The sequence below is a fragment of the Mastomys coucha genome, unplaced genomic scaffold (genome assembly GCF_008632895.1).
Source record: "Mastomys coucha isolate ucsf_1 unplaced genomic scaffold, UCSF_Mcou_1 pScaffold6, whole genome shotgun sequence".
Taxonomy (NCBI): Eukaryota; Metazoa; Chordata; class Mammalia; order Rodentia; family Muridae; genus Mastomys; species Mastomys coucha.
Window position 1 is genome coordinate 117,100,095 of NW_022196912.1, and position 22,819 is coordinate 117,122,913.

Sequence of the window (22,819 nt, forward strand, 5' to 3'; positions counted from 1 at the left end):
CCTTGCTTACTGCAAGATCCAAGCCTGACATCTCATGTAGAAAGTCTGTTTGATAACACCACTTGTGGTACATGTAGGTTGTCTCTGCAAGCATGGCTGATCTTGCTTGCCAACTCGACTAGACTGATCTTTTTAAAAATATTTAATTACATGTGTGTGGGGTGGGGTGGGTGGATACCTGCATAGGAGTACTTTCAGAGGCCAGAAGAAGGCATCAGATCCCCCCCCAAGCTGAAGTTACAAGCAATTGTAAATGACCCAGGGGTGCTAAAAAGTGAAGGAAGTTCTTGAAGAGAGGAGAAACAAAGCCAGCTCTCCAGCCCCGATGTGCTTCATCTGTGGCTAATGAGAATGAGGAACTGCTAGGTGACAGAGCCTTATGGGATCAAAGGCTTTGGAGTGAGGGCGATGGTCCTTGTAAGGATATGGGGTTGGTCAGGGACCCTTTCCTGGGATCTTTGAACATTGTAAGGATAAAATGATAGACTTAGAACATTGATTGTCCACTTAAGCCATGCTTCATAATAAAGCTTGAAGAACACTCTTAGCACCCACAAGACAGACTGAAAGCCCAGCCCATGATCTGGCTAGAAGGAAAGCCGACAAAGAAAAGGGGACAGAATGTACAGCTACCCCCGGTATCTTATGTCCAAATCAAGGCTCCTATAGGGAATAGATTAGACCTTATAATCTTGCAGAGATGTTTGAATCGATAAGCCTGAAAATGTTGAACAACCAAGCCCCCCACCAACTTGTCTAGCATGTTGATGAATCATTTTTTCATTGTTAAAATAGAATTATTATCAATATAAAGGTTTTGTGTCTTTTATTTGGGAACTAAGTGACCTAAGGAGTGGTACAACCACCCAGTTTCTGTTTACCCCAACAAATGGCTATCCTCTGAAAGCTAGGAATTAGATTCTACGATGGTGGAAATTAACTCACTTGTATCAATACAGGCCAGTATGATGGCAAAGGCCGAGGGATATACCAAGTCAGAAGACACAACATGGGCATAATTCACAGGGGCACCAAGTCTCTCATGGCTATAAGGATACATTGAGCTATGAGATCCATAAAACTAGGTGTGAGACAGATAGGAAGCTGACAAGAGTGTTGATTGACATATAAGCATTTCAATATGAGTGTGGTTATGTAGGTGTGAGGGTGTGCCTATGTATGTGTGTGCACGTGTTTGTGTAGTTCAGTCATCAACCTCAGGTGTTATTTCTCAGGTGCCTTCCACTTTGATTTTTGAGACAAGTTCACTCTCTCTCCTTCCCTCGACCTACCCCCCTCCTTCTTCCTTTCCTTATCCCTGCCTCCCTACCTCTCTTATACCTAGCATTCACTGATTCAGCTAGGCCACTGGCTAGCCACTGAGCTCCAGGGATCCTCCTGTCTCTGCCTCCCCAATACTAGAAATATAAGTGTGCAGCGCCAGACCTGGATTTTTACCTGAGTGTTGAGGATTGAGCATAGGGAACAGACATGTTTATCACTAAGATAGCTCCTCAGACCCACATGGTCCTTCTCCAAAGAAGCGCTACCTTGCTCTTGTATTCTGAATACATATCTGTGGACAAGGGAGAGATGCCCCCCTTGCCGCTTGCCACCTATGGCAGGTGGGAGAATTGGCCCCAAAGTCCTGAGAGCAAGAGAGTTGCCCCTGCCCCTCACTGGCTGAAACACTTAGGAGAGTAGGGTCCTGTGCCTTTACTGGGCACCACAGTAGAGCTGACCCTGTTGGCATGGGTGAGAGTGAGCTGGTCCTGAGCACCTGAGAGCAGGAGAGCTGGCTGTGCCCCTTGCCAGTTGTGGCATTCAGTGAGCTAGCTGGGGCAGTGCTGCAGAGCTCACCCTGGTAGTGTGGGAGCAGGAGAGCTGGTGGGCTAACCAGCTCAGCTATCAGCCAGGCCCAGCTCCAGGGCTTTGAGTTGGTCCACCCCGATATCTACCCTATGAATGAACTGGTAGAGTATGTAAAGGGGTTTGGGAGAGACGAATGGGACTGGGGTGAGTGATGTGAAATTCACAAAGAGTCAATAAAGGGTTAAATTAAAAAAAATACACATCAGGGTCTGGGGACATGGTTCAGTCAGTAAAGTACTTGTCTTGTAGGAATGAGAATCTCAGTTAGATATACATGTGCATGCATGCCCACACACATGTTCATACACAAATCATGAACACATGCCTATACATACACCAAAAGGAAAAGAAGGACTATGCAACTAAGGCATCCTGATGCTCAGCAATAACAGCAGTCCAACAATGTGTGACTTAAGGTCAGTCTTGAGTGACTCCAGAAACTCAACTCCTGGAATGAGTTCCAGGACAGCCAGAGCACAGAGAAAACTTGTCAAAAAAAAAAAAAAGTACAAATAACACCACTAGATAAAGATCTAGTGGTGTAGGGAGCCTGTAGGCAGTGAGTAGATAGATTCATGGAGATAGCATGAAGGCAGGGGCCATCTCTCACTTGAGGGCATCCATTGCCAATGTAGCTGTCAGAAATCAGTTAGCCAAGGTGGCAGGACCTCTCTCATTGGTTGCCCTGTGCTTCCACAGACAATGGAAGGCTCCATGGAAGAATGAACTGTGTCATCCAGCTTAGAGATGAGATTTCCTGGACTAGAGAGCCGTTCTCTAGGAGACAGTAAGAACCAGAAGATGTGTTTGCAATAACTAAAATGTACAAGTCAAGGAATCAAGCAGAGGGAGAAGTTTGGCCCATGAGTCCAGCTGCTGGGAGAAACCTGCAAAGCTATTCCTCTCATGTCCCAGTCATCTTGGACTTCAAAGAACTAATGACCCTGGATTCCTAAGTGTGAAGCGTCCACCAATGGAGGGGTCCCACTAAACTTGACACAGACTGTAAACTGACACCTCAGAATCCTCATGCCAATGAAACAGGAGTTAAGAGGGACTCTTGGAGGGGATAGCAGCTAGGGTTGTTATCACACAGAAGTAGATGCCTGGTGCTATGAGCTGATTCTGGTCTCCTCAGATGCATACAATGAAGCTCTAACTCTCGGTGTAGCTGTATTTGGAGATAGGGTTCTCAGGACTAAGTAAGCTTTACTAAGGCTATGGATGGGGGTGGGGGACAATCACATCTTATTTTTAAAGGGTATGGAAATCCAGAGCTTGTTAGTTCTGTCTGTCACCCTAGAGGAAAGATGAAAGGTCATGGTGCAAACTGTTGACCTCATCGGAGTCTGACCGTGCTGAGTTTTGGTCTGGAACTTTCAGTCGTTGGAACTGTAAGAGAATCAGTCCCTGTTGACTGAGCTACCCAGCCTGGGTGATTTTGTTATGGCACCTGGCAGTCGGAGATCTTAATTACAAGCAACTCCAGAATCCAGACACCTTCAGGTTAAAGACTTCAGATAGAAGCCTAGAATAGAAGAGGGAAAGGGAAAGATAATTGGTGTCAATCATGGCCCCTGGACAGCTGCAGGAATAAAACGCCAGCCCAGCTTACTAATCCTTTCCATCATTTTTTTTTTTTTTAGGAAGTTGGAATTGACCACATCAAAGATTAGACTTTCTTAAATTTCAGATTGATGATAATTTTGTCCTTAAATGAGATGTAAAAATCATAGGACAGGAGCTGCATCTGCCTCAGTCCATTTGCTGCCATAGAACCCTTAAACCCAGAGAATTCATAATGGAAAAAGCTGATCTTGGCTTTTGGTTCTGGCAGCCCAAGACTATGGCACCGGTACCTTCTCAGCTCCCATGCAAAGCCACGTGAGAGGGAAAGCAGCTAAGGAAAGTAAACTTGCTTTCCCAGGAAGCCACTCATGGGAACCCTCCAGCCCCTCCATGGATGGACACTTCCTGATTAGCAATTAGAGACCTTGCCTTGTCTTGACACTTCCACATTGGGACAATAAGCTTCATAGTGAGTCTTAATGGGGACAAGAAAAGATGAGCCAGACCATAGTAGACTGTCTGGCCTAGACTGTCTGGCATAGTAGACTGACCTACAGGCCTGCTTCCTCTTCCTACTGCTAAATAGAGAGAGAAGTTGCCACCATCGTCCCATCTCCAGATGCCTCCAATGGTCCCATCCTCCCTCGCATGGGCAGCTGACCTTTGAACATAGCTGTGTGGTACCCACCATGGGAGAAGCAACTGCAGCAATGGAGTCCAACCAGAGTGGGCGAGAATCACAGAATCTTTGTCTCACCAACCTCACATGATGAGCTGAAGCAGCCAGTTTCCCCTCCAGCTGTCAATATGGGCTAACGGTATAGGACAGCTAACTCTCTAGGGGATGGACTGTGATCAATGACAGGGTCCAGGAAGATCTGCGGATGATTTATCTCCCTTCTTCATCTGCGGCTCCATATGGCTTAGTCCAATATGTCTTGCGCAACTGAATAGCTGGCTGTTTTCCCTGGCAAGACTGGCTGGCTCAGCATCACCCTTAAGTTGCCCTCTTTCCTATCCCGCCTCCCTTGTATTTCTCCTTCTTTCTTCCCTGGACTGCACACCCATGATGGGTTATTTCAAGAAGCTTCTCCTCCAGCCTTCTTGGGGCACTTCATTTGATGTATATGGCCACAACCTCTGGGACACATAAAACTAAGGTCATATACATCAAATGAAGTGGAACAATGTAGCAACCAGGATATTGCATATCTGTGTGGATATGGGGAATCAAATGAAGCGGCTCCTCCAGCGTGGAGATGATGTTCTTTAGGTTCTCACCAGGCACTGCAGCATAGAGGAAGGATCACAAGTTTGAGGCTAGCCTCGGCTACCTAGCAAAACTCTGTCTCCAAAACAAACAGAAAATCAAACAAATAGATCTGGACTCTTGAATTAGAAACCTTGATTCTCACTCTATCAATCTTTCAAGAATTTAAAAAAAAAAAAGCTTGACACCAGACTGCTCTCCCCACTATGGAGTAGAATGGTATTTAAATATAATTAAGTCTTTTGGAAGAGTTAACACAGATGGTTCTTGAAGCTTATCAAATAGCAGCTGGGTGAAGGGGACCCACTGCCTGTAATGGGTAAAGGGAAACCCGTTACAAGAGTGGGAATTGGCATCCAGGATGTTCTTGAGCAAAACACAAAGAAAACAATGGAGACCCATTTGACTGGAAAGGAGGTGCTCAAGACAAGCTTGGAAACGAGGCAATCCCATTTCACTTTTAAACGCTGCAAATAAACACAGTTATCTACAAAAACAATGGCCTCATCCCAGTTGTCACCACCTCCAGCTCATTTAACCGTGTGATGCCAACAGCACAGCACAAGGCAGCTGTGCCTCTGGAGAGAGGATGTTTCACCATTCGCGGTCTGAAGGAGGGGCCCCATGGTTCTCGTGGGCTTTCTTGGAGACATCACTGGGCCTTCTGTGGTTTGTCCCACCTTCTGTCAATGACCTAATAGAGAAGCAGCAATCCATCCTTGATGGCGTGTGGCAGATAGGTTTGCTCCACCTCAAAATGCAATTCTGTTCTTTTACCATGTTTAGTCTAAATCTTGGAGGCTAGAAGTTTACATCCAGAAGTGGGCATAAAGAAGCCAGGAAGGAGCCTGGACTTTTAGCCTTGATTTAAAATTTTCTGTATCTTACACACACACACACACACACACACACACATACAGAGAGAGAGAGAGAGAGAGAGAGAGAGAGAGAGAGAGAGAGAAACAGACAGACAGACAGAGACAGAGACAGAGAGGTGGAGAGACAGAGGCACAAAGAGACAGAGGCAGAGAGACAGAGACAAACACATATATAGAAAGAAAGATAAATATTCACACACACATATATATACATGTATGTGTATATACATACATACACACACACACACACACACACACACGGAGAGACACAAACACACACAGAGACATACATACACACAGAGACAGACCTGCACAGATACAGAGACAAATACACACATGCAGAGAGAGAGACAGAATGACAGACAAATCCACAGACATCCACACACATCGGCAGGCGGGCAGGAAGACAGACAGACAGACAGACACACACACACTTTTTGGCAATGCTGCAAATCAAGCCCAGATCCTCAAGAGCACTAGGCAAGCGCTCTACCATGAAGTCACACCCCAAGCCTTCCCGTTGTTCTTTCCTTACCACTAAGAAAGAGCCAAGAGTTGGAGACGTTTTCAGGTCTGGGCATGGTTGATTATCACTCTGGCCCAGTGCCAGTTTTCGACATCAAAAGGAAGTCCAAACAAGAGATCCAGAGAACATTTTGGTTGGACCCATTTGGCTGACCAATCTTATGGCCAGGGCAACTGAGTCCAAATGCCAGCCCAGCAGGCAGAGCCAGCTCCAGCTCCTGGACTGAGCTGAGCGCCAAGGTGTACTATAGCAGCTAGAAGACACAGAAAGGAAGAGGGTTCTATTCTCTGAGGTCTTACATTCTCATGCTCAGCACTGACCCACAAATGAGACCATGTCTTCTCCTGCTTAAAATGGCCCAGAAGACACCATAGCATAGCTCTGAGGACCTCTGTCGCTTCTGCTCCCAGCACACACCTACTGGCTTACACCTCCTTGTCCTTGCTCATGCTACTTCCGATACCCACAATCCCTTTTCTTTCTGGAAACTCTGCTAATTCCCATGGTGCCCTCCTAGCCCGTTCTCTCCATCTTGGGCACAGCGCAGCACACCTCATAATGGAGTCTAGTTATATGACTGTGAGATGGGTTTAATGTGGCTCATGTGTTAGGGCTTAGTGATCATTGTGATGGTGCTAAGAGATGGTGAAACCTTTAAGGGGTGGGACCTAGTGGGAAGTAGCTAGGTTATTGTGAGCACTGCAGTGAGGGATTCCTGTGGCCTGCTCTGTGTATGAGCAGAGACCTTGCATTAGTTCTTGTGAGAATGAGTTATCATGCAAAATGAGGACTGCCCTCACTGGATCCCTGTGTTACATGGTTGTTTTCACATGAACATCCAACATGATGATGCCGATCGTTTGGCCTTCACCAATCCTAAATGTTTCAGCCTCTTGCAAGAGAAATAGTTTAGCAGTCAGTAGCAAGTGCTGTTCTGTCAGAGCACCTGAGCCATGTTCCTAGAACCCACATGGAGCCTCGCAACCACCTGTAACTCTCCAAGAGAATCTGACATCTCAGGCCTCCTCGGGAGCTCACATGCCTGTGGGTCTACAGCCATTCCCCCACGTATACTTAATTCAAAATAACTCCCTTAAAAACATATTTAAAAAGAAAGTTTCCCACATCTAAATCTATAATATAAATAAAATGCTTTTTTTTTTTACAAGCCCCAGGTATTTTCTTATAGCAACAGAAAACAGACCAGAAAAGTACAGAACATTCTCAGAAAGTCGGCAGGGAGAAGTCTGATCTTGGTGTCACCTGGCTCCAGGACCGATCTGGGAAGTTTTCTTAGATTTTCTGAGCCTCTGTGTGGATGACTATAAAATAAAGAAGGGGTAACACCCTGCTTGCCTGTAATGAGAAATAATAAAAATGATTCCAGTTGGGCTTGTAGCCCAAGCCCTTCACAAAGCAGACCCACATGAAATCCTGGCTCTTTCATAGCTGGAAATCATCTTCCTCCCCTAGCTGGGCATCTGCTGGCCATCTTCAAGTTCAGGAGCTTGGTGGATACATCCAGAGGACTGGTGAGGCAGCACTACTGAACAAGCCCCATGTAGTGAGCCTATGGGCCAGAGCCCCCCTCACCTCTGCCCCACAGCCTTCCCATGGCTCCTGTTGTAGAATGGAGGTCTTTATGCTCACAGATAAGCAATAGGGGAAACTGAAATGCTAAGCACACAGGTTGTTCCTTCAAAGGGAAGGAGTGGGATGTCAGTTATCTGACCAGAAGGGCTGTGCACAGATATGCTTACGAGATCCATGACCTTGGCTCTGTGTAACTGTTAAGTCCAAGAATCACTGAAGATGCCAGACTCAAATAGTGTGCAAAGGCAAAGAGAATTTATTCTACAGAAAAAAATCCCAGCATGTGGGGGTCAACCATTCATCAAAATGGCGACTACTTGAGGGGCTTACAGGCCTCTTTTTATGCAGGTCTAGGGAATTTTCCAGAAGCGTTAGATGTCCTCTAATGTGATCTTCAGGGGCCAAGCAGTGACATTAGGACACTTTGATTGTACTTTGGTTTCTATGTTTAGTTCTATAATAATTGGTGAGGCCTTGAAGAATTCTGGAAACTAGCTCAGTTCTGGCCTTGTTGTCCCTTCCAGCCCAGTGTCCCTTGAGCTGACTCAGCTCCTGACTTGTCCTCCCTAAGTTCCAGCCATCACAAGTTAAAGACCCACTGCCAGTGGCTCCCTCTGAGTTGCCCATCATGTAGCCACGTCTGATTTGGAGTTAGCTTACTATGTTCCCCAAGGAGATTTATGTGTGCTTTATCGTGCATGGTGGGACTGAGTTCACTATTTCCAGAAAAGTTTTCACCAAAGCATGATGCGCTTAAATAGGCCTAAAATAAACCACTCGGGGTCAGACTCATGAAGTTCACGCCAACTCCAGCTGCTGAGTCCTGTCGAGCTGAACTGCCTTCTTGTCTCCCATGGCTTGTTTCTCTGCAGCTGTTGAGGTCATAGACCCCCAACCCCTGTGACATGCCCACTGATGGTTCCAGGGGGGTTGAGGGGGAAGCTCCTCTGTCTCTCACCCCCTAAATTCCTGCTGCAACACCTTGTTGTTTCCTTGCCTGAAGGCCTGTGTGGGAACCCAAATCTACACGTGTTGTTGGCACCCAGACTACAGAGCTACATACACGATAGCTCAGGCTGCTGTGAGCATGCCTAGACTCTCTGCCTTGCGCATTGGCTCTAAGACCTCTTCTGCACTCCTTTATGGTCCCTGATGGAAGGAGCCCTTATCTCAACAGCACTGTCTTGACTCCTCCCAATCCTCTTGCCCCATCTTTCTTGCTTCTAGGCTAATTTCCCACCTAAACCCTGACCCCTGACCCTTTCTCCACTCTGCTTTGTGAGGATGTCAACCGGGAGCTCAGCTGCTACATTCCCAAGGTGGATGGTAGCTGGACTCGCTGTAGCCCAACCTGTATTTGCTGAGTGGATGAATGAATGGGAAGAGACAACTTGCAAAGTTCGCTATCACGTGCCCTGCTTTATGATTAAAGGTTTGGGTGACTTTTCCTCCAAGGGGGAAACTCACTGAATTCTATGGCTTCTTGTTTACAGTAGGATTTTCTGGGAACGGCTTCTGCCTGGAAACCTGTCTGGCTCTGGGCTTTGTAGATCTTTCAGGGAGGGAGGGCTTTGCCATTTACTTTAGTTAGAAATGTCAGAAGCACCCAGGAGCTTGGAGACCTGCCGCTCACATCAGCACCAGCCAGCCGGGCACACAGCTTGTTCCTGACGACTTTCGGAAGTGCACAGTTTTCAGATCAGTTAGGGTTCACAGCTCTTTAAATACTGTTACCACCTCCCTCCCTTGGCTTTCGAAAAGCATGTCTGCAGTTGAAAGCTCTGTACCAGGCCTTGAGCCCTGGGGATCAGAATGGCTAAACGAAGTCCCCACCTTCCTTCTAAGAGTTTCCGTTGGGTGAGAAAGAAGAAGCAGAGAAGCGACTGTCATAGTGTGGTGTGGACACACATGACCACAAGCTGCAAAGCGCTGGAAGAGCCTGGAGCTCAGCATCTGGGAGCAGATGTGCTTTCTGCCTGGCACAGTCCACAGGGGCTTCCTGTGCACACTCAGTTCCTACCTCTGCCTCACACACATGCTGTACTCCTACCCTGAAGGTCTTATTCTCTACTTTCTAGCAGGGCCCTCAACATCCTTTGGCTCCAACCCTGAGCTTTCCCCAGCTAGTGGCTCTCCCCAGTCCCATGTTGGTTCCTGCCCCCACCCCCGAGTGCTGTGCTTGAGCTGGGACTTGCAACTCCCTTTTACCCTCTATGGAGCTGGCGAAGGCCAGTGTCATGGGAGAAAGACTCATCGACTTTGATATTGAACAGCTGGGTGAAGTTCTAAGGTTGCTGTTTCCTGGGGTCGAGGCTTGGATGTGACAGGTTTCCCATAGGCTTCTATGTTTGAACACTTGGTCCCTGGCTGGTGCTACTGTTTGGAAAGTCGTGGAACCATTTGGACATAGGACCTAGGTGATAGACTGGAACCACAGGGTGGGGATAGAGGGTTATGACCCCTGTTGTAGCCTAAGTTAGCTGCTTCTGGTCTACCTCCAAGATGTGAGAAAGCAGCTTCGTAAACCCACTGCCATGGACAGGAGTTTCCCAGGATTAGCTGTGCAACCAGGAGCCAAAGCAAACTCTCTGTCCCTGAGTCGATTCCATTAAGAATTTTTTGCCATGGTGATGAGAAACGTAGCTAACATATCCAGCTATGCTCTCTTGGACATGAGGAGAGAAAATGAGAGATGAAACTGATGGAGAGAAAGATGACTGGGGGGAGGGGACAGTGGCGTGGTGAGTCTGGCTAGACTTTGACAATGTCATGTAGAGCTAACAGTTTTTAAAAAGGAAAGTGTCAATGGCCTCAGATACTGGTGATTTGGGAAGACCATGCTGGCAGTGCCATCAGTAAGGATTCAAAGATGCAGCTTCACACTGTCACCCTCAGCCACCTCACACTGTCACCCTCAGCAGCCGCTTCACACTGTCACCCCCAGCCACTTCACACTGTCACCCTCAGCAGCCGCTTCACACTGTCACCCTCAGCCACTTCACACTTCACCTTCAGCAGCTGCTTCACACTGTCACCCTCAGCAGCCACTTCACACTGTCACCCTCAGCTACTTCACACTGTCACCCCCAGCCACTTCACACTTCACTCTCAGCAGCTGCTTCACACTGTCACCCTCAGCAGCCGCTTCACCCTGTCACCCTCAGCTACTTCACACTGTCACCCTCAGCCACTTCACACTGTTACCCTCAGCCACTTCACACTGTCACCCTCAGCCGCTTCACACTGTCACCCTCAACAGCTGCTTCACCCTGTCACCCTCAGCCGCTTCACACTGTCACCCTCAGCTACTTCACACTGTCACCCCCAGCCACTTCACACTTCACCTTCAGCAGCTGCTTCACACTGTCACCCTCAGCAGCCGCTTCACACTGTCACCCTCAGCAGCCACTTCATACTGTCACCCTCAGCTACTTCACACTGCCACCCTCAGCCACTTCACACTGTCACCCTCAGCCACTTCACACTGTCACCCTCAGCCACTTCACACTGTCACCCTCAGCCACTTCACACTGTCACCCTCGGCTGCTTCACACTGTCACCCTCAGCAGCCGCAGGAGGTTCCCCTAATATTTTAGGGACTTCGATTCAGGTCAACCCAGAAACTGCAGATTTGACACTGAAAAGAATTTCAGAACTTGGCAGTATGAGGAGGCAGAGCTGGAATTTCATTAAATATGCTTTTTAACTTTTATTTTACTTTATTCTATGTTGAGACGGGGTCTCATTATGCAGCCTTGCTTGGCCTGCATCTTAATGACTTTTTAAAACAATTGCCATGACAGAACACCATGATCAAAGCACACTTACAGAAGAAAGCATTTGATTCAGAGCTCATGGTTCCAGAGAGTTGGCGTCCATAACCATCTTGAAGGGAAGTATGGTAGCAACTAGGCAGGAGCTGGGAGCTTGTATCTGATCCACAAGCATGAGGCAAAAAGAGCTAACTGGGATTGGTGTGGGCTTTTGAAACCTCAATGTCCACCTCAAATAGTTAGACACACTTCCTCTCACAAAGCCACACCTCCTAATCCTTCCCAAACAGTTCCACCAACTAGGGCACGAGCCGTCAAATAAATGAGCTTATGGGGCCATTCATGGTCAAACCACCACATCCTGGAACTCATTATGAAAATGAGGGGATGGGGTGGATCATGCACCATATCCAGGGCAGACATGGGCTCCTCAAGGGGAAGTCACAGTGAACTGTCTTAGCAGTAACCACAGACATCATTTAGGGGGCTCTCTAGTTTCTAAGAAACCCTTTGAGACATTTTCTCAATTTTTTTGACAAGGGGAATTACAGAGTGTCTGTTGTGATGCCTTGGCTGGAGTTCTAATCTGATAGGTGATACAGGAGTTGATAGGTTTGCACAGGGGTTGTCAAATGTCCTTTCCCTGTAGAGGGGATTTCCAGTGAGATTCCTAGAAAACTATGGGAAGGGAGATGGTCTTAAACAGTTGTTCGTTGTGCTACAGTTCTTGCTTCTAGCCAGATGCCTGAACGAGAGGCTCCTTTCCTTTCTCATGCTCCCAGATTCTCCCTGCCTTTCTCTCCTGTCTCAGCTATGTCCAGGGGGGAGGATTAAGGATGGAAATGAAACTGGTGGTCTGAGTGTACCCAGTGCTGATGGACAGCTTACCCAAGAGTCTCTTAGTTCAGGTTTTTGCCTAACATACTGATCTTGGGTAACTGCTTAAACTCCCCAAGCCTCAGTTTCTTCATCTATAAAATAAGAAAATAAATAGCATCATTTGTTCTGCCTGGGATTATCATAAGAAAAAAATGATAATAGGTTTTGTGAACTTAAAAATACTAGGTAAGTACAAGATATGATCAGCAATGCCCAGAGAAGCCTAGGCATGAAAGAATTTTATTTTCACTATGGAAAAAAATGGGAAGTTTGCGTGTGTGTGTGTGTGTGTGTGTGTGTGTGTGTGTGTGTGTTTGGGGGTGGATAGTACAGTGTCTCATGGAATAATGTTTATGTTCTCTCTTACTCAAAGAGCTGCCTTCTTTGGCATGTAGGAGTCTTCTTACCTTGTAGTTCAAGATGGCTACTCAAACTCTAACTATCATATCCTCAGCCCTGCAGCAAGAAAAAGGAAGAGAAAAAGGATACATCCTTCCTCCTAAAAGCCACTTTTCCAAGTCTCACATGACACTTCTGCTTGGACTCTCTTGCCCTGGACATAATCACATGACCACACCTAGCTGCAAGAGAAGCAGTTAATCAGGACAACCAAAAAGTCAAGGGGTGCAGTACTAATGAGCAATAGAGAGATGCGTATCGAGGGACTAGCAGGTGGATAAAATATCTGTCAGGTTTGTGCTATGGTGTTCTACCAGGTGTTTTTCATAAAGCATAGGTACTCTGTACGAGGTAGAACCTACTGGGAAGTCTTCTGGGTCAACACAGGGACCATACATAGTCTTTTCCTCTTCCTCTCTTACATCCCAACATGAGTGGAATGGCTTTGCTAACACGTTCCTGCCATACTGTGCTTCTGAGTCATAGGAACGGTCAGTCAGTCTTGGAAACTCTAAACCCAAGAGAACCCTCCCCCCTCCCCCCACCGCCCTTATAAGATGGCTATTTCAGGTAGTTGGTGAGGTTACTAAGAGCTCTGGAGTAAAGCTTTCTTTTTGAGCCTTGGGTGCCATCTAGGCAGTGAAAGTGAAGACACCAGAACTCAGGGCCAAGACGTAGGACAACAATGGCCAGTACTTGCTGTTAATAGGATTTGGGGCATGGCACTGATACAAGGTAGAGATTGTTACTGCACACATCTGTATAAGAAGACGGGGCTGAATTAGTGGCCCTGTGTGTGTGTCCCACTGTGTCTGATGTGGTTTGTCTCCAAGGAGTTTATCTGCTAGAAGCCTGGTGTCCAGGTGAAGCTAGATATGGAGGGAGTATGCCTTTAAGAAGGCAGACCAGTAGAGGGTGATTGGTTCATGTTGAATCCATGGTTCCAGATGAGTGGGATCCTGAAGGAATGAGTGATCCTCAGCAGAGCGGACTATGACAAAGCCAGGGAGCCTGTGTGCTTCACTTGTTCTTCCCTACAGTTTTCTCCCTTTCTCCGTCTCCACCATGCGATGACTGCAAAGTGGTCCTTCCTGGATGCAGGCACTGTGTTCCCTGGACTTCCCAGCCACCGGTTCTGCAGGTCAAATATCCTCTCTCTGCATTTCCAAGCTCCTGGTATCTTTAGCAACACAATAAGGACTAATGCTGAGCCTTCATCATACCCACCAGCCATGCCATGTGACCCAGGACCACTCAGACTCTTCACTTACAGTCGTTGCCCCTGCTCCTAACTAAGCAGTCAGCCCTGGGTGTTGTGTGCCTGGGCTTGTTTGCTTGCCCTTCTCTGCCTGTGGTTAGATGAAGACCGTGTGCATGCTAGCCTGCCAAAGGTGAAAAGGCTGTGGAATCCAGGACACCTTATATGAGCCAATTGCAAGCCCAGACAGCATCCTCAAACCTTGTTAGCTGAGCCTGCTTGGCTCCGCAGAGCTTGGCCAAGGTCAAGGTAATTGTGTGCACTCACAGTCGAGGTGAGGTGAGCATTTCTTCTTGTCAGCCACTAGGGTTCTACAGCATAGTTGTGACCTTAGAAAGGTCACAGAAGAGAGCATGAAAGGGTTTGGCGGGTGAGATAACTGAGCTGGTAAAGGCATTTTTAGCTAAGTCTGGTAACCTGAGTTTGGCCCCTGGTACCCACACGGTGGAAGGAGAGAACTGTTTCCCTAAGTTGTCCTCTCTCTCTCTCTCTCTCTCTCTCTCTCTCTCTCTCTCTCTCTCTTTCTCTCTCTCTCTCACACACACACATACACACACACATGCACACACACATATACACACACACATACACACACACCACACACACACACACACATACACACACACCACACCACACACACACATACACACACCACACACACACATACACAAACACACACAGACACACACACACATACACACACACACATACACACACATACACACTCACACATACACACACACACACACACACACACACACAAATACATTTTTTAAATGTTAAAGGCTCTCTTTCCCCCAGCTAACCACCAGTGTACTGCATTTAGAACTTGGTAGAATAGTTGCTCCCCCATCCCCCCCCCGTGCTCCATATCAGAAGGGCTATTTCATGTTAGTTGTTGAAATACGTTCCATGGCTAAGTGTAGCCACCACCACCTGTTTTTGTACAGCCCATGAGCTATGAATAGTTAGGACAGTCGACATTATTTTCTCATTCTGATTAGGAGAAAGCCATCTTTGAGTCCAGGGAAATGATACAGTGTCTAACCAAAAGGTTTATATTCTCCTCCTTAGCACAGGCCGATCACGCAATTCTGAACTTACCTACTATATATGGTTTCTTTAAAAGGAATGTGTGGAAATTCGTTCTTTCTTGTGACCAACTGGAACAGTCACTGAGCTCCACAACGTTCTTAGGAGGATTCTGCAGCATGAGTAGCACCTCTTACCCCTACCTCTTGATATACAAAGCATATGCATGGCTTTAGATGCATCCTTTCCGACCCCTTATGGGGTTTGTTAGCCAACCAAAAATATTTGATCTCTGAATTTGGGGCTCTTTAGCCATAAAATGGAAGGAATCAGATTAATGCATTTGCTGTCTTTCAACTCAAACTCAGAAGCAGAACTAGAATCCAAGTCCTTGGTCTCCGGACCCAGAACACTTTAACTTTCATAGCATTAGGTGACAAATCCATCCAGAGGCCTCTAGAACAGGTTGACTCAAGGCCTCCCCTATCTTACCCTTCCTACGGAGGGTGATCACTTACAGGAGCACCTGGTGACTCACCAATGTCTTCCTTCAACTCTGCCTCAGGCTATCTAACACAAATCTGTGCTGTGTGCCTTTGTGATAATTAAAAAACTCTGGGCATTTAAGATGATGTGGACTGGAGACAAGGGCGGGTGTTTGCTCTCGAAGAGTCTCACAATCTGGCCTTAAAAGGAGGGAGACCTGGAATGGAAGAATTCGAAAGAAAACTCGTTTCTTCACCGAGTGTGTTAATGAGTTGAGCCACAGGAGGCTGTGTGTGTAAGTCTGACTGCAAGCAGCTGTAAATTAAATTTATTACACGCCAAGGGATTTTAATAAACATTACTTAAAAATAGCAACAGACAGTCATTTGTATTATATCATGTGACCTGGTTATAGAGACATTTTTGTGCCTCTGCTATTAATCAGAGTTACTTTGAAAGACAGTTGGTAAATTCTTTTAGAGTTACTGGCACCTTCTACTTAATTAGGATTGTTCTGGAAGAAAGCGGGATGAGTCAAAACTAGGCAGAGTATTACCGTGCCCTGGGGGCCCTCCTTGCTCATTAGATGATGTTTACTAGGCTTTCCAAGAGACAGAAACTTAAGAGAAAATGTCACTTGCTTTAATGAAATCTCAGACCCTGGAAGGTTAGCACCAGAGGACAGTTTCTTCACCAAGAGGCAGGCAGAGAGAGAATAATGGGATCCCTGCTGCCACTCCCTCGCCACCCTCAAGGGGGCGCTGCTCTCTCTTTACCACACTGGCCATCCAGCCAACTAGGTCTTTTCCTCTCCCACTGCGGAGCACAGGACGGGCTATTGTAGCGATGGTCAGAATTCTGTGTGAAAATTTCCAAATCTGATCTAGTTGTTACCTTATTCAGATTCCTCTCATTTGTCCCTGCCAGTACCTGAGTGAGCGCCGTGGAGTCTTCCACCCCACATTTCCCTGTCCCACCTACAGGGAAATGAATTCCTGCAGCTCAGACCTTCCTGTCTGGAATCAAACTGACCTGTAGCTGAATGGGAGTTCTGCCACTTTTCAGTTGGGTAACCACTCCTCCACATCCTGATGTGTAAAATGGGATCAGTCACTGACAGTCCTTTGACAAACTCCGTGAACAAAGCAACTTAGCATAGAAAAGGGTTTGTTTCACCTTACAGGACAAAGTCCATCAGCGAGAGAAGCAGAAGGTAGAGCAGAATGCTGCTTGCTGGATCACAGGCTCCTGGTCAGCTAGCTACTTCAAACAGCTCATGTCCACCTGCCTAGGGATAGGACTACCCACTGTGGGCTGGGCCTTCCTGCATCAATTATGGATCAAGACCATCCCTTCACAGACATACCCACAGGCCAGTCTGACCTGGGAAATCCCTTGGCATAGGCTCCCTTCTCAGGTGACTACATTGTGTCAAGTTGACAATTTAACTAAGTCAGTCACTCAGTCACTGCCCCCACACAAAGTTCTTAGGAGGATTATATAAGAAAGACTACTGGAAGGACTAGAAACCTGGGAAAGGGTTTTAGAAATGTTAAAAGAACACTAGAATGCTGGCTCAGTGGTTAAAAACTCTTGTTGCTCCTACAGAGGACCTGGGTTCAGTTCCCCACACTCAAGTCATGGCTCCCGGACATCTAGTTCCAGGGGATCAGACATTCTCTTCTGACCCCTGTGGGCACCAGCCATACATCTGGGTGTGTGCATACATGCAACCAAAACACTAACACATATGACATAAACAAATCTTTTTAAAAGATGTGTTAGTGGGCAGGGCTGTGGAGGTTGCTCAGTGGGTAAAGCACTGGCCTGAAAGTATGAGGGCCTGAGCTCAGCCCCCCAGAACCTACATAAAGAACCGAGTGTGGTGGTTGGTGTCTGTAATCCCAGCAATGGTGAGATGGGAGACAGAGAGAGGGGGGAGGGAGAGGGAGGAGGATGGAGAGGGGAAGAAGACAGAGAGGGAGAAGAAGAGGGAGAGGGAGAGGGAGAGGGAGAGGGAGAGGGGGAGAGGGGAAGAGGGGTAGGGGGAGAGGGAGAGAGATTAAGATTGATTCCTGGGGAGCTTGGGGCCCAACTCATGTGTCCAACATGATAAAGCTGCAAGTCCATAAGAAATCTTGTCTGAAAATCAAAAGGTGGAAGGCACCTGAACACCGAGAAGTTCTCCTCTGATGTCTACAGGTGTACATGGCATGTGCATCCTCACCAACATGCACAAATACAAAATGGAGGGCGAGAGAAAGAGGGGAGGAGGGGGAGAGAAGGAAGAAAGAAGTCGGTAATGCACTCCCTTAGCCCAAACCACCCTCTGTCCTTTGTCTGCCAGGAGATTTTTCATCCCTGGTGCCTCGGCTGTGGCAGCAGCATCTAAGATGTTCCCTCGTCCTGTCTGGGTTCAAGAACCTTGCTCTGGGCTCCGGTCACGTCACACACTGGACACAGGATCCTGGTGGCCCCCGCCTTTGTCTGGTCTGGTCATGCAGGCCACTGAAGGTCTTTGAGAGCTGAGATCATGTCTGGCCTCCCTTGCTTCCCGGTGTCAGCTGCAAGCACTCCGAAAGTATCTGTGGAATAAAAAGAAGCCTTAGTGAAGATTATGAATCTAGACAACTGGGCTGAGAATGGATCGGAGGGGACTGCCTATGGTTGTAGATAGGGTTCTCCTAAAAGCAGATGGGGGACATTTCTCCTCCAAACCACCACAGTGTAATAAGATATTTAGAGAACAGTAAATGAGCAGTAAGCACAAAATTCCATGCTTTAAATAAAAAAAAAATTAATGTAGTGAAATTGGAAGCAGGGGCTCAGTCAGATACTTGGACACCATTACAGAATTTACTGTAACCAGAAGGTGGGAACAGCCCAAGAGTCTATCTACAGATGAATAAGTAAACCGAAGGAGGCAAGGACCTGCAGAGGTAGCACAGCAGGTAAGAGTTCTGTTTCCCAGCACCCATGTGGAGGCTCACAACCATCTTCAACTTCAGGTTCCGGGATCTTTTGGCCTCTGCAGGCACTGCACACACATGGAGCCCATACATACATGCTTTTAAAACACTTACACATTAATTAATTAATTAATTAATTAATTAGTTCAAGAACAACCTCAGCTATATAACAAGTTCAAGACTAGCCTGGGATTGCTTGGGAACCTGCCTTCAACATTCAGTAAACAGCCAAAGATATGTTTGGACACAGCTGCATACACATAGAGACATGTACACATACATACATAGGCATGCACACACACACACATACACACAACATTTAGACACACATACACAGGCACACACACTCACAGAACATACAGATACACATACACAGGTGCATGCATGCATACACAGAACACATAGACACACATACACACAGAGGCATATACATAGGCATGCACACACACACATACACACAGCCTATAGAAACACACACAGCCCCTCATTCACACATTCATGGAAACAGTTGGTTTATTACAAATTTAGGAAGGCCCTGGGTTCACCAGATTTTTACTCAATGAGTTTCTAATGACACCATTTGTAGCAGGAAAGTCATGAATTAGTTATCAAACTACTCAATAATTCATAGGTACCACCACCAAGCTCTGTGGAGATATAATTGTGTGCCTTTCCTGATTTCCATCTGTGTGTGCATGCGTGTGTTTGGGGGCACGTAAGCATGAGACGACAGCTCACTCGTACATTAAATCGGCTTTAAAACGTGTGGCACATGAGAGCCACAAGTGCGTAAGAAACAGCACGCAGCATACAGCATTCACTCAGTGCACTGGCTTGTTTTGTTGTTGTTTGAAGATAAGGTCTTCAACTGCTGAAATTACAAGCCACTGACTCTAGTTTATGCTAGCTGGGGATGGCCCCATGTAAGCTAGGCAAGAGAACTCTACTAACTGGGTCACAGCTCTAGCTCCTTTTGGCCTTTTGGCTTCTTGGTGTCATTGGAACTACTGGACAAGCTGACTCCCACATTTGTTTCCACCTTCCCTGGGCATCTTTGCAGCACGCTTTTTACTTGCCCGAGACCTGCATCTCTGCTTTTCTAGCTATGAACCTGTGCCCTGGAAGAAGTACTAAGATGTCTCCTGAGGCCAAGGGCAGCCACAGCTTCTTTCCCGGCCTGAGGTATACAGCCTTCCACTACCCAGACCCCCTCACCGGAAAGAGTGGCTCTTCCTGACACTCCAGCTGCAAGGCTTGGAGACCCTGCCTCCTGGTCCACAACTACTGTTCTCTGGCTGTCACTCAACCTCAATCCTATGTGCACACTGGCTTTTCATTGACAGGACTGACATAGACAGATGGCTTAGCTCTGTGCTGGGCAGCCATGATCCTGCACGCCCCCCCCCCCACCGGCCCCCACATCTACTGCCAGTCATGGTCAAATGAATTCCAAAGTATAGGGTGGAGGCAAGAGGTGAATGGTTAGATTAGTGTCAGCCAAAGGCTGGTCTCCAAGAGCCAGGATGGAAAGGGGGCCCGGCTTTGGGGCAGAGCCTCTTAGACTCAGGTCTTGTCCCTGCCATCTGCAGGTTGAGACATCTTGGATGAGTGGGTCTGCATACTTCTACCATTCATGTGTCAGACAGTGACCTGAGACTGACACCATCCACTTTACAGATTAGGTAAGTGAGGTATAACAAAAGGGCTCTTTGTGTGTCACAACAGGGCTGCAATTGGAAGTTATGTGATTAGCACTGAGGACTTGAGGTGCTCTTTTAGGAGCATTTGTGTATGTATGTATGTATGTATATGTGTGTGTGTGTGTGTGTGTGTGTGTGTGTGCATGTGTGGTATCTGCAGGTGTGTATGTATATTCATGTGGGTGCAGTATGTAAAAACCTCTGAGTCACGACTCAGCCTCCTGTGAGTGACAGGTCTCTAAGCATGTCCCGCCCACTTGCGTGAGCCTCCTCTCCCCCTTCCATGGTTTGCTTAACTTAGTCACTAAAGGCTTAGGGTAGAAAAAACAGAGTTCATTATAAAATGACAGAGGCAGCCTCATGTTTTTCTCTTAGAACTGCTGATCAAAGGCTAGGACTAAGGGATATATATATATATATGTGTGTGTGTATGTATATATATACATATATATATACACACACATACATACACACACAAATATATAATAAAGCTATATATGCATATATATATATACATCTATATATACATACATACATACATACATACATACATACATACATACATACATTTTGGATGTTACTTCTGTCCTGATCCTGAGTCACACCTCCTCAATCCAGAATAAGGCATCAGTGGGCCAGGGCCTAGGTCTGTCTTCCTGCATCTGTTAATGTTGTTGCTTTGTGGTCAAGCTGCTCACTCTCCTGGGGCCCAGGCTGTCTTTCCCGGAATTAGCTAATGCTCTACTCAGAAGAGCCCAAGAGTGAAGACCTATAACTGACTGGAGCCTACAGTGTGGACAGGCTGTCAGTCTCCACATGAGGGGATAGGGCTCAGAGGATCTTCAACTATGATGGCTCTGCCAAGACTCTCTAGGAAGATTCATCACCCTGTGTGGGCTCTGCTGACCCTGCCTGCAGATAGCCATAGGTGTAGGGAACCTTCTTTCACAGCGTGGTAATCAGTTCCAGCAGAAAAGATCAGCTGGTCCTGTTGCCAGCAGGTTCCCCATCAGAGATGTCCCAATATGTCCCTCCTCCCCCCTCTTTCTCTGCTTCCTCCTCCTCCCTCCCCACCACCTCCTCCCATCCCTCCTCTTTCTTCTGGCAGTGGTATTGGAGGTGAGCATTTGATGAGGTTGGATTTCAGGAAGCCAGGAATATGAATTACGTTACATCTTCAAATTATGCTACTGTCTTCTCCCAAACATACATGGCAGTTTACATGTAAACTCCATGCAAAGAAAGGACTCTATCCCCTAAGAATGAGTTATCTCTCTTGTTTGCTCCACACCCATGGGGTGCTCAGGGGATGCTCCTGGGGACATAAGGAGGAGAGAGGAGGAGGCCAGGTGGGAAGATGAACGGATGCTGGATAGACTGAAGGAAAGATGATGGACTGATGATGGAAAGGAAGAGGATGGATAAATGAGAGGACACATGATAGGCGAGATGATGGATGGGTAGAAGAGAAAATGGAGGGATGACTGTATGGAGTGATGGATGACTGCAGCAAAGTGATGGAAAGCTTTGCGGCTTACTGTTTAGTCCTGAACAGATTGCTCTGTGTTGTGTTTTATGGAGACACTGACCCTGGCAGATTTCTATATGGGGTAAACTCCTGTCTTCTTTGACTACACTGTCTCCCAGTTACCCACCTCCTCCCTCCCCCGGCACACTGGCCTGCAATCTGAAAAAAAATGCATTTACTTTCCACTGCGTTCTGCAGTCCGTGTTGCCTGGGCTTTCCCTGTGAGGGTTGGGTTTCCTCATTTGAGAATGACCCGATAAGCACCAAAAGCCCAGGACTTCCCTAACCCCTGCATATCCATCAAGATCACACCAGAAAGCACCTCCTCTGGGAAGTCCTCCAGGGTTACCTCTGGTCCACCCTCAGATTACTGCCCCCTGCTGCAGGACCTCCATTTGACCCCCCAGCTTGGCACTATTTCCCCCATATCCTTGTGGTGCCAGGGTAGGAAGGGCTGTCTTCCCCAGTGCGTGAGCCAGGTCTGCCCAAGTCCTCGAACTCAACAAGGCCCTGGGAGGGCTTTGATCCAAAGGACAAATAACTGTAGGATCGAATAAACCACATAGGTAGGTTTCCTCTATTTGGAAATCTACTCTAAGCCCTTTCTGAACTCACAGCTTTTTGTGCAAAAGATTTGACTAGCCAGTCTTCACTCTGTATAAACTGATTTAGATTTACAAACCTGTATATCGCAGCATGTCAACATGCGTGTGCACACACACACACACTGCTACCCTATGACTGAGCTATGTGTTTTTTTGGGTGGCAGTGTGTGGGGACTCTGGGACCCTCACCCACACTTCATGGAAGGCACACCTTCTCTTGCTCATGACTGCACTGTGGGTACACGCCTAGGCCCCTAGTGGCTTGGGGAAGGTGCCGGGGAAGGAAAACCCTGGGGAAAAACAAGGAACCTCCCATTCATGCCTGGCTTTCCTTAGAAATAGTACCCATGTCACTCCAACAGCTCTCGTTCTCTCTCTCTCCCTCCCTCCCTTTCCCTCTCCCTCTCCCTTCTTCCCTCCCTCTTCCTCCCCCTCCCTCTCCCTCCCTCTCATTCTCTCTCTCCCTCCCTCCCTCTCCCTCT